Raw genomic sequence first — 9,887 nt, forward strand, 5'->3', positions numbered from 1 at the left:
TATGGAGAACAAACTGAGGATTACCAGAGAGGGGGTAGGTGGGGGGATGGGTGAAGCAGGTGATGGGGATTAAGGAGGACACTTATCATGATGAGCCCTGAGTAATGTATGGAAGTACTGAACCACTACATTTACACCTGAAACCAATATAACACTGTGTGCCAACTATACTGGAATTACAATGTAAAAACTTAATTAAATTTTTAAAAAATAAAATAAATCAGTCTTCTTCCTTCTCAATCACTGACAAGAGAGAGTGACCTCATAATGTGGCATGATTAAATCCTGTTGGTGGATTCCAGATTTTCACACACTTCCTGCCATTTCCTGCAAATGGCAAAGCAGAGATTCCAGCGGGCTCTCAGACATGGCAGAATGCCAGGTCAGCCAAAGAATCTCTCATTTCTGCAGCCTGAAGAGAACTGAACATCTGATCTCAGGAGGTCTATTGTGTTCATCGGATTTCAAAGCAAGGTCACATCTGTTTTAAGCTGTTCCACAGGAGCAAGCTTGCACTTTTTTGAGCTCCACTCTTGCCTCAGGTGTGGAATGGAGCAAAAACCCAGAACCTCTCTGGCCAAGCTCTTTAGACAGGAACAATGAAGAAACTAACACCTTGGTTGGGCAAGAAGAGAAAAAGAGCCCCAAAGCAAACATCTCAGGAAAACCATGCTTTCAGAGTGGAGTATCAGCCCACTTTTCCCAGCCAGGATCAAACCAATGCTCTCCCAAGCATCTTCCTATTATTCACTAACACCACAAAATACCACATAAGTCAAAAGGACATTGACACAAGTCATGCTGAAATTCTTATCTCTTTCTCTCTCTGCCACTGAACACCCAAAATTTCTTTTAGGGTCTAAATTCGTGACTCCATAGTCAGCCATTATACAAGTCTCTTGTCAGGATTTTAGGATTTTAAAACTTTATCTTCATTGAATAACACAGGCCTGAAAAAGAGGAAATGGTCAATTAATAGCTGTTTTTTTTCCCCCTTTAAGCTTAAAAAAAAAAAGAAAAAGACCTCCCAGCAATAAACATAGCACCAACTGTACAGGAATTCTGAGTAAATGTGAATTTACTTGATTATAACAAGCAAAACAAGCAACCAATGCGTTTTGCTTTCTTGAAATTTAAAAAAAAAAAGTCATTTAAAATTGTAAAATAAGCATCAAAAAAATGTTTTAAAGGCATCAAACACTAATCCTCTTTCAGTTTTTAGTCAAGTTCTACCATACTTACAATACTTGTCACCCTTCACAGATCCTAGATCCTATAAAAGGTTGAACTTCGATTATAAGGCAAAGATTTGCCATCAGAGAATGGAACTGAAATCAGAATGTCCCGCCTCTGTGAGTTTAAGAAAAAGCCTTAATGGTTCTTTTTAGTGTAGGGTTTGGGGTTGAGCAGTATTTAAAGCACTAAACTGTCTCTCCAGTATTTGAGGGGATTAGGTTTAGAGTTCATTGTGTTGACTGTCTTTTGAAAGATTAGATAGTTTAGTTAGGCTCCTACTGACCATGTAAATGTCCCAGTGTTTATTGACTGTCTGCCGTCATTATCAAAGACTGAACACAATCGACACCTTGTAAACAGAAATCCCATTATTTTGCGGGTACTGATAAGATTTACCGGGAGGCTTTAATTTTTTTATGATTGACTAGCCAGTTAAAAATATTAATACGGTACAGGAAAGCATGATAAATGAGTATGTATTCAGTCAACAAACTTGCCCTTTTGTTTGGAAACTACAATCTCATTTTGCTGGTAGATGGTAGAAATAATTATCCGTACAGTACAGTGCTCTGTTTAAAAACACTTCTTTAAAAAAAGAAATAATAAAAAATAAAAAATAAAAACACTTCTTAAGTACATTTGGATGTGTTATATGTGTTTCCACGAATCCTTCAACTATCTGCAAAGAGTTTCATGTTCTTAGAGAAAGATGTTTTAAATTTTTCAGTACAGAGAAAATTCTATGGAAAGTATGATTTACTTCGAGAATATTATAAGGACTTGTATGTTGAGTGATTTGGGCCTGCGTTTAAAAATGTTTTAATCAAAATAAAATTTAGAAAGGCATGCACAGACGTGTCGCGTTTGACCACAGGTAAAAATCCGCAGGATCAATGTTATTTTGACTCTGAATGCGTTGATCTCTGCCGGGGAGCTGCCATGCAAACTTCCCTCTCCGGCTCCAGTAAGGTTTGTGAAAGATACGAAAGGTGGATGGAGAAGTGTGCCTTCCCTGGGGACCCATACGGCAAGGCCTCAAGAAAAGAGAACTTGGACAGCATTCAGTTTCACGAGAGCAAGGAGGAGCCTTGCTGCGGGAAGCCCCCGGCGGGATCTGACGTGCCACAGACACTGAGAGACAGACCTGGAATCAGACAATTTGGCCTGAGAGAAGTGGAAACGGTGACACCCCCGCCACCTTCGATTGCCTTGGAATCAACCATAAATTACTTCATGTAAAACACAGTGTCTTCACAATTAAGTCCCCACACACCTTCCCAGCCTCATCAGCTCCCAGCTTTCGGGCCTTGGACCTCTGTTTGGGCGGTACCCTGCTTCCTCACCACCTGACTTGAAATGTCAGCTGCTTCCTCGCCTCTTCACTCTCACATCCGAATGTCAGCTCTTCTGTGATGCCTCCACACACTCCCTCAGACAAGTACCTCACTTGCTCCCCTGTATGCACAGGCTGCTTGTCCTCTTGTTCCCCACGTCTGTAAGCTCCTCCAGGCCAGGACATCTCTTTTTATAACCCTAGGGACAAGCATATATTATGTGCTCAATAAATGTACAGGGCAAGAAGAAAGAAGACACATACGCAAGCCTTTGCTCACTCGCCTGCCCCTTCCCTCCACTGTAAAGCTTACCCATCAATTAAAAACCAACTGCATTTTGAAGACTTCCCCAACCAATGATCTCCCACCTCTTTAAACTCCTGTAGCACCTAAGTGAGAATTACACAATTGACACTTAACAGACTTGTGTCCTCACCTTAGCTGTGCTTTTATATCTATGTGTTATTTCCCCAACCACAATCAAAGGGCTCTTTGTGGTGGGGGCGGAGTCTAACCTCCTCCTGTCACCCACAAGGCCTAGCAGTGCTCAGCTTTGGGTCATTACCTACCAAGTGTTGGTTGACTAAGGAGGAGAAGGGTAAGGTCTGGAAGGTAACCAGGAAGGTGATTTTGAGAGACTTAGTGAAAGAGGGCACATTCAGGACAGCTCAGGCCCAGACAGACGTCAAGCAATGAGGAGCAGCAAGCAGACTTCCCCCAAATCTTCAAGCACTTCAAAGGGAGACAAAGTAAGTTCACCAAGTGTTTAGCAAGGGTTGGGGACAGCTGCACTTTGCTTATGGCAAACCAGAGTGTTGCAGGTAGGAGCCAATGTCCATAATCAGTTGCTGAAGACAAACCAGCCAAAGAAGGGAAAGTCAGAAAAGTGAGCACTAATTATATGCTAGGCATCTGACATACATTCTTTTTTTTCAAAACATCTTGATTGAGATAGAATTCAGATACCCTACAATTCAGCTATTTAGCTAAATTCAGGGCAATTCAGTAGTTTTTGGTGTATTCAGAGAGTTGTGTAACCAAAAGCACAATTTTAGAACACTCTCATCACCCCCTAAAAGAAATGCTGTACCCACTAGCAGTCACTCCCCATTTCCCGCAGAGCATCACCCTCCCACCCTCACCCCCAGCTCTAGGCAACCTCTACTCTGCTTTCTCTTTCTATAGATTTGCCTATTCTAGACATTTCACATATAAGGAATCATACAACATGTGGTATTTTATGAATGACTTCTTTCACTTAGCATAGATTTTAAGGTTCATCTGTGTTGTAGAGAGTATCAGAACTCTATTGCTTCTTATTGCCAAACAGTATTCCACTGTGTGGATATAGGACATTTAATTTATCCATTCATCAGTTGATGGACATTTCAGTGGATTCTTTTAAAGATTTTATTTATTTACTTGAGAGAGAGACAGTGAGAGAGAGCATGAACGAGGAGAAGGTCAGAGAGAGAAGCAGACTCCCCACGGAGCTGGGAGCCCGATGCGGGACTCGATCCCAGGACTCCAGGATCATGACCTGAGCTGAAGGCAGTCGTCCAACCAACTGAGCCACCCAGGCGTCCCATCAGTGGATTCTTGATTACATTCTTTCATTTTTCTCTCCCCAGTACTTCTGGGAGGTAGGTATTAACATCTTCTTTTCACAGATGAGTAAACTGAGCCTCAGAAAGGTTAACTACCCCACCCCTTCATGAAAATAATGGCCCTGAGATTGAACCAGGTCTGCCAGAGTGCTGAACCTCTATGTTTAATCACCACCTGTTACTGAGGAAACACTGTCAATGGGGGGATGGAGATCATGCCGAATCCTAAGCCCTCACAGAGATCAGTGACATTCCCCATCTCTCAAGGAACTGAGCTATCAATTTTAGAATGTGAGAGTTGTGTGACATAGAAGAAAAAAATGAGCTTTGGAGCTAGACAATCTTGAATTCGAATCCCACATACAAGCTTCATGATTTGGGGCAGATTGTTTCACTTCTCTGAGCCTCCATTTATTCACCTATAAAAATGCAGATAATTCCTACCTGGCAGGATTAAATGAGCTCCTAAATGTAAAGTACCCAATATATATTATGTAACCAAAATATGGTCACTATTCTTATTATCCTTTGCTTGCAGTGGTACCAAGCAAATAAAATACACACAGACACTTCCCTCATGGAGGGGAATCTGAGGAGGTTGGTTTGGGATATGCAGGAGTAAGAGATCCAGGCAGAAGTCTCCAGTGGTTGGCAGACAGAGATAAGAGGCAGGAGCTCAGGTGAGAGGTCAGGGCTAGAGATACAGACTTGGGGTTATCAGCATGGCGCTGAGGGTTGAAGCTGTGACAACTATCTGGGTTGAACCAGGCAGAAAATAAAGAAATGAGTCCAATGCCTGAGCCTTGGGATGTCTACAATGAAGGCCAGGAGAAAGACTAGCAAACAGTAAGGGTTACAGAATTTGGAGGTATGTAGTTAGACCAGAATTGCATTTAATTCTGAAAGCCAAATGAGAAAATATATTCAAGAAAGGGATAAGAGATAGGGGAGAAAGTTGAGGTTATGTTGTAAAAATGTTTGCAACAATGAGAACTGACAGTAAGCCAATTGCATTTTGTAGTCAGAAGTCAATACGACTTAAATGCTAAGCCTTTATCCACCCATCCCTCCATTCATTCCTTGCTCATTCAGCATTCACTGAACACCTAGAGTGCACCAGGCACTGGACTATCCCTCCAAGAAACACATGGAGAAAATACAATCCCTTGCTGCTTTAAGCATGACATAAAATGGAAAGAAAGTTCAATGTTCTGAGACCACTTTTGTGCATGAGTTGGGTCCAGCAGGTGAAACTACCTTCATGAGACAATTGTGATAGAAGGATAGAGATTTAACAAACCAGGAGGAAACTGAAGGGCATGTCAAAGGCAGGCTGAATGAAGAAGGGCCTCTTAGTTTAATTTTAATAGGGGGATTAAAGAAGAGAGAAAAGAGAATACTGAAGCATTTGGGTCCACGTATTTGATACAAATGGTATCCGGAGACTTCTCTCTTTGGTTTACAATTGGGATACTGCTACTTGAATCTACCAATTTTGGGAACTTGGGGTGAACTTTTTAAAGTTGACACTGCATTTTAAGTGCATGTAATGATAATTTCTTGCCAAGAATCTTGAAGGATACAGGATTTTTTTCTCCCAAAATTTAAGTAAAATGGATCCTTGCAAACAGTGCACTGTGCTTATCCTTCAGTACAAAGCGACAAGTTCGTTTGTTTGTTTTTTAAGGTTTTATTTCTTTATTTGGGAGAGAGAGTGAAAGAGAGTATGAGCAGGGGGAGGGGCGGAAGGAGAGGGAGAAGCAGACTCTCGGCTGAGCAGGAAGCCCGATCAGGGCTCCCTCCCAAGGACCCTGGGATCATGACCTGAGCTGAAGACAGATGCTTAACCAACTAAGCCACCCAAATTCCCCCAAATTTTGACCCACTACAGAAACCACAGACTCCTCCTCTTCCCCCATTCCCCAACCTCTAGTCAAGGTACCCCACAGCAGAGGACCAAGTTAGGGAATGGAGGCCAGAATACCATGGCATCATTTCTGTGGTATACCCCATATTTATCAATAAGAGAAATAGAAAAACAACAAGGACTAAAAATCGATCAGAAGTTATGGATGGGAAACAAAGAACAGGCATAATAGATATGGAAACACTAAAATCAAGAAATAAAACCAGAAGCTCAAAAATCAAAAGCAAAACCTTGTGACACTTTTAATACTAAAGGGTAAAACAAATTGCAAATGTTAAATAAAAAATGTCAGGAAGAACTTAAACTTGAAAAAATGGAATAAAGAAAAACCACAACATAAAAAAAAAAAACCCTAAATATTGACAAGCTAAACTAACAATAAACTTTTAAAACTGGATAATATGAAAATGTTGGTAACATTAAGATAAAAAGAAAGATGATAGGAGTAGATTTTTTAAAGTCTAATCAAAATATCAAAATGATAAGGTAAGAGAATAAAAATAGGAAATAGAAGGGTAAACAAATTAAAATACCAAAGAAGAAAGCAGATTAAAACCTAAAAACTCATGTAAAAGAATAAAATTATATCAAATACTAAAATGCATGAAATTAGTGAAAATCAAGAGAAAAGAAATCAGAATTTAAAAAACACATTAAGAAAATATGTGAGTATTTTTAAAGTTAAGGTGTTAAAAATAAATCTCTGGTAAGAATTAAACATACATCTACAGAGAAAAATTGTCAAGTAGTGTCTGTTCCTAACATGATCCTCTCGTCTGAATGAAGCTACACCCACCCACGTTCCTGACAGAGGGTATGGGCAAAGTCAAGGGAGTAACAGCCAAGTAGACTTTCTCTCCTCCATCTTGATGAGGACATAGTACCATGCCCAGGGTGCCAGGGCAGCTAAGAGAGTCCAGGTACCCCAGGATTCTGCCCCACCCTGTAAAAGTTCTTGAAAGTGGTAATGTTATAGGACAACCAGCAGCAGAGTGAAGGGCTCACAGGGAATTAGCAGGGTCTCCCTCTCTCACATATCATAGGAGGCATCGGTTAGGTTAGGGGTAGCTGCAAGTAATAGGGATCCAGAATAAAAGAGGGCTGAATAACCTGGAATTGCATTTCTTTCTGGTGTAACCACCCAGAGGTACGTGCAGGCAGAGATGATAATTCTGCTCCATGAAGTCCTCGAGGTCTTGCGCTCCTTCCAGTTTTCTGCCCACCATGCCTACGACCCTATACTTAGGCCTTGTTCTCATGACCCATAATGGAGTTCTAGTCTCTCTCTCCAGGAGGAAGGAAATAAGAAACACCAAGGGCAGGGTTGGGGAGGGTACCTGAGTGGCTCAGTGGGTTAAAACCTCTGCCTTCGGCTCGAGTCCTGATCTCAGGGTCCTGGGATCAAGCCCCGCATCGGGCTCTCTGCTCGTTGGGGAGCCTGCTTTCCCCCTCCTCTCTCTGCCTGTCTCTCTGCCTACCTGTGATCTCTGTCAAATAAATAAAAAATAAAATATAATGTAATATAAATAAATTAAATAAATAAATTAAATAAATAAATTTTATTTATTTATTTGTAAGAGAGAGAGAGAGAGTGAGAGCAAGCACAGGCAGACAGAGTGGCAGGCAGAGTCAGAGGGAGAAGCAGGCTCCCTGCGGAGCAAGGAGCCCAATGTGGGACTCGATCCCAGGACGCTGGGATCATGATCTGAGCCTAAGGCAGCTGCTTAACCAACTGAGCCACCCAGGCGTCCCAAAAAGGGAGCTGCAACCACAAAGGGATTCGAACCCTCAATCTTCTGATCCGAAGTCAGACGCCTTATCCATTAGGCCACGTGGTCATCACCACTGCTATTCAACATCGTACTAGAGGTCCTAGCCTCAGCAATCAGACAACAAAAGGAAATTAAAGGCATCCAAATCGGCAAAGAAGAAGTCAAATTATCACTCTTCGCAGATGATATGATACTATATGTGGAAAACCCAAAAGACTCCACTCCAAAACTGCTAGAACTTATACAGGAATTCAGTAAAGTGTCAGGATATAAAATCAATGCACAGAAATCAGTTGCATTTCTCTACACCAACAGCAAGACAGAAGAAAGAGATATTAAGGAGTCAATCCCATTTACAATTGCATCCAAAACCATAAGATACCTAGGAATAAACCTAACCAAAGAGACACAGAATCTATACTCAGAAAACTATAAAGTACTCATGAAAGAAATTGAGGAAGACACAAAGAAATGGAAAAATGTTCCATGCTCCTGGATTGGAAGAATAAATATTGTGAAAATGTCTATGCTACCTAAAGCAATCTACACATTTAATGCAATTCCTATCAAAGTACCATCCATCTTTTTCAAAGAAATGGAACAAATAATGCTAAAATTTATATGGAACCAGAAAAGACCTCGAATAGCCAAAGGGATATTGAAAAAGAAAGCCAACGTTGGTGGCATCACAATTCCGGACTTCAAGCTCTATTACAAAGCTGTCATCATCAAGACAGCATGGTACTGGCACAAAAACAGACACATAGATCAATGGAACAGAATAGAGAGCCCAGAAATAGACCCTCAAATCTATGGTCAACTAATCTTCGACAAAGCAGGAAAAGATGTCCAATGGAAAAAAGACAGCCTTTTCAATAAATGGTGCTGGGAAAATTGGACAGCCACATGCAGAAAAATGAAATTGGACCATTTCCTTACACCACACACAAAAATAGACTCAAAATGGATGAAGGACCTCAATGTACGAAAGGAATCCATCAAAATCCTTGAGGAGAACACGGGCAGCAACCTCTTCGACCTCTGCCGCAGCAACATCTTCCTAGGAACAACGCAAAAGGCAAGGGAAGCAAGGGAAAAAATGAACTACTGGGATTTCATCAAGATCAAAAGCTTTTGCACAGCAAAGGAAACAGTTAACAAAATCAAAAGACAACTGACAGAATGGGAGAAGATATTTGCAAACGACATATCAGATAAAGGACTAGTGTCCAGAATCTATAAAGAACTTAGCAAACTCAACACCCAAAGAACAAATAATCCAATCAAGAAATGGGCAGAAGACATGAACAGACATTTCTGCAAAGAAGACATCCAGATGGCGAACAGACACATGAAAAAGTGCTCCATATCACTCGGCATCAGGGAAATACAAATCAAAACCACAATGAGATATCACCTCACACCAGTCAGAATGGCTAAAATCAACAAGTCAGGAAATGACAGATGCTGGCGAGGTTGCGGAGAAAGGGGAACCCTCCTACACTGTTGGTGGGAATGCAAGCTGGTGCAGCCACTCTGGAAAACAGCATGGAGGTTCCTCAAAATGTTGAAAATAGAACTGCCCTATGACCCAGCAATTGCACTATTGGGTATTTACCCTAAAGATACAAATGTAGTGATCCAAAGGGACACATGCACCCGAATGTTTATAGCAGCAATGTCCACAATAGCCAAACTATGGAAAGAACCTAGATGTCCATCAACAGATGAATGGATCAAGAAGATGTGGTATATATACACAATGGAATACTATGCAGCCATCAAAAGAAATGAAATCTTGCCATTTGCAACAACATGGATGGAACTAGAGCATATCATGCTTAGCGAAATAAGTCAAGCAGAGAAAGACAACTATCATATGATCTCCCTGATATGAGGAAGTGGTGATGCAACATGGAGGCTTAAGTGGGTAGAAGAAGAATAAATGAAACAAGATGGGATTGGGAGGGAGACAAACCATAAGTGACTCTTAATCTCACAAAACAAACTG

The 9,887-nt window shown here is 41.1% G+C and overlaps 1 non-coding gene across 1 annotated transcript; it reads right to left on the reverse strand.

The window, feature by feature from the left end:
* Nucleotides 1-7,869: 7,869 nt before the first annotated feature.
* TRNAR-UCG lies at nt 7,870-7,942 on the reverse strand. Its single transcript has one exon. It is a non-coding gene; the product is annotated as a tRNA-Arg (tRNA).
* Between the last annotated feature and the right edge of the window lie 1,945 nt (nt 7,943-9,887).

This window comes from Mustela putorius, unplaced genomic scaffold, assembly GCF_011764305.1.
Source record: "Mustela putorius furo isolate JIRA1106 unplaced genomic scaffold, ASM1176430v1.1 tig00003909_pilon_pilon_pilon, whole genome shotgun sequence".
Classification (NCBI taxonomy): domain Eukaryota; kingdom Metazoa; phylum Chordata; class Mammalia; order Carnivora; family Mustelidae; genus Mustela; species Mustela putorius.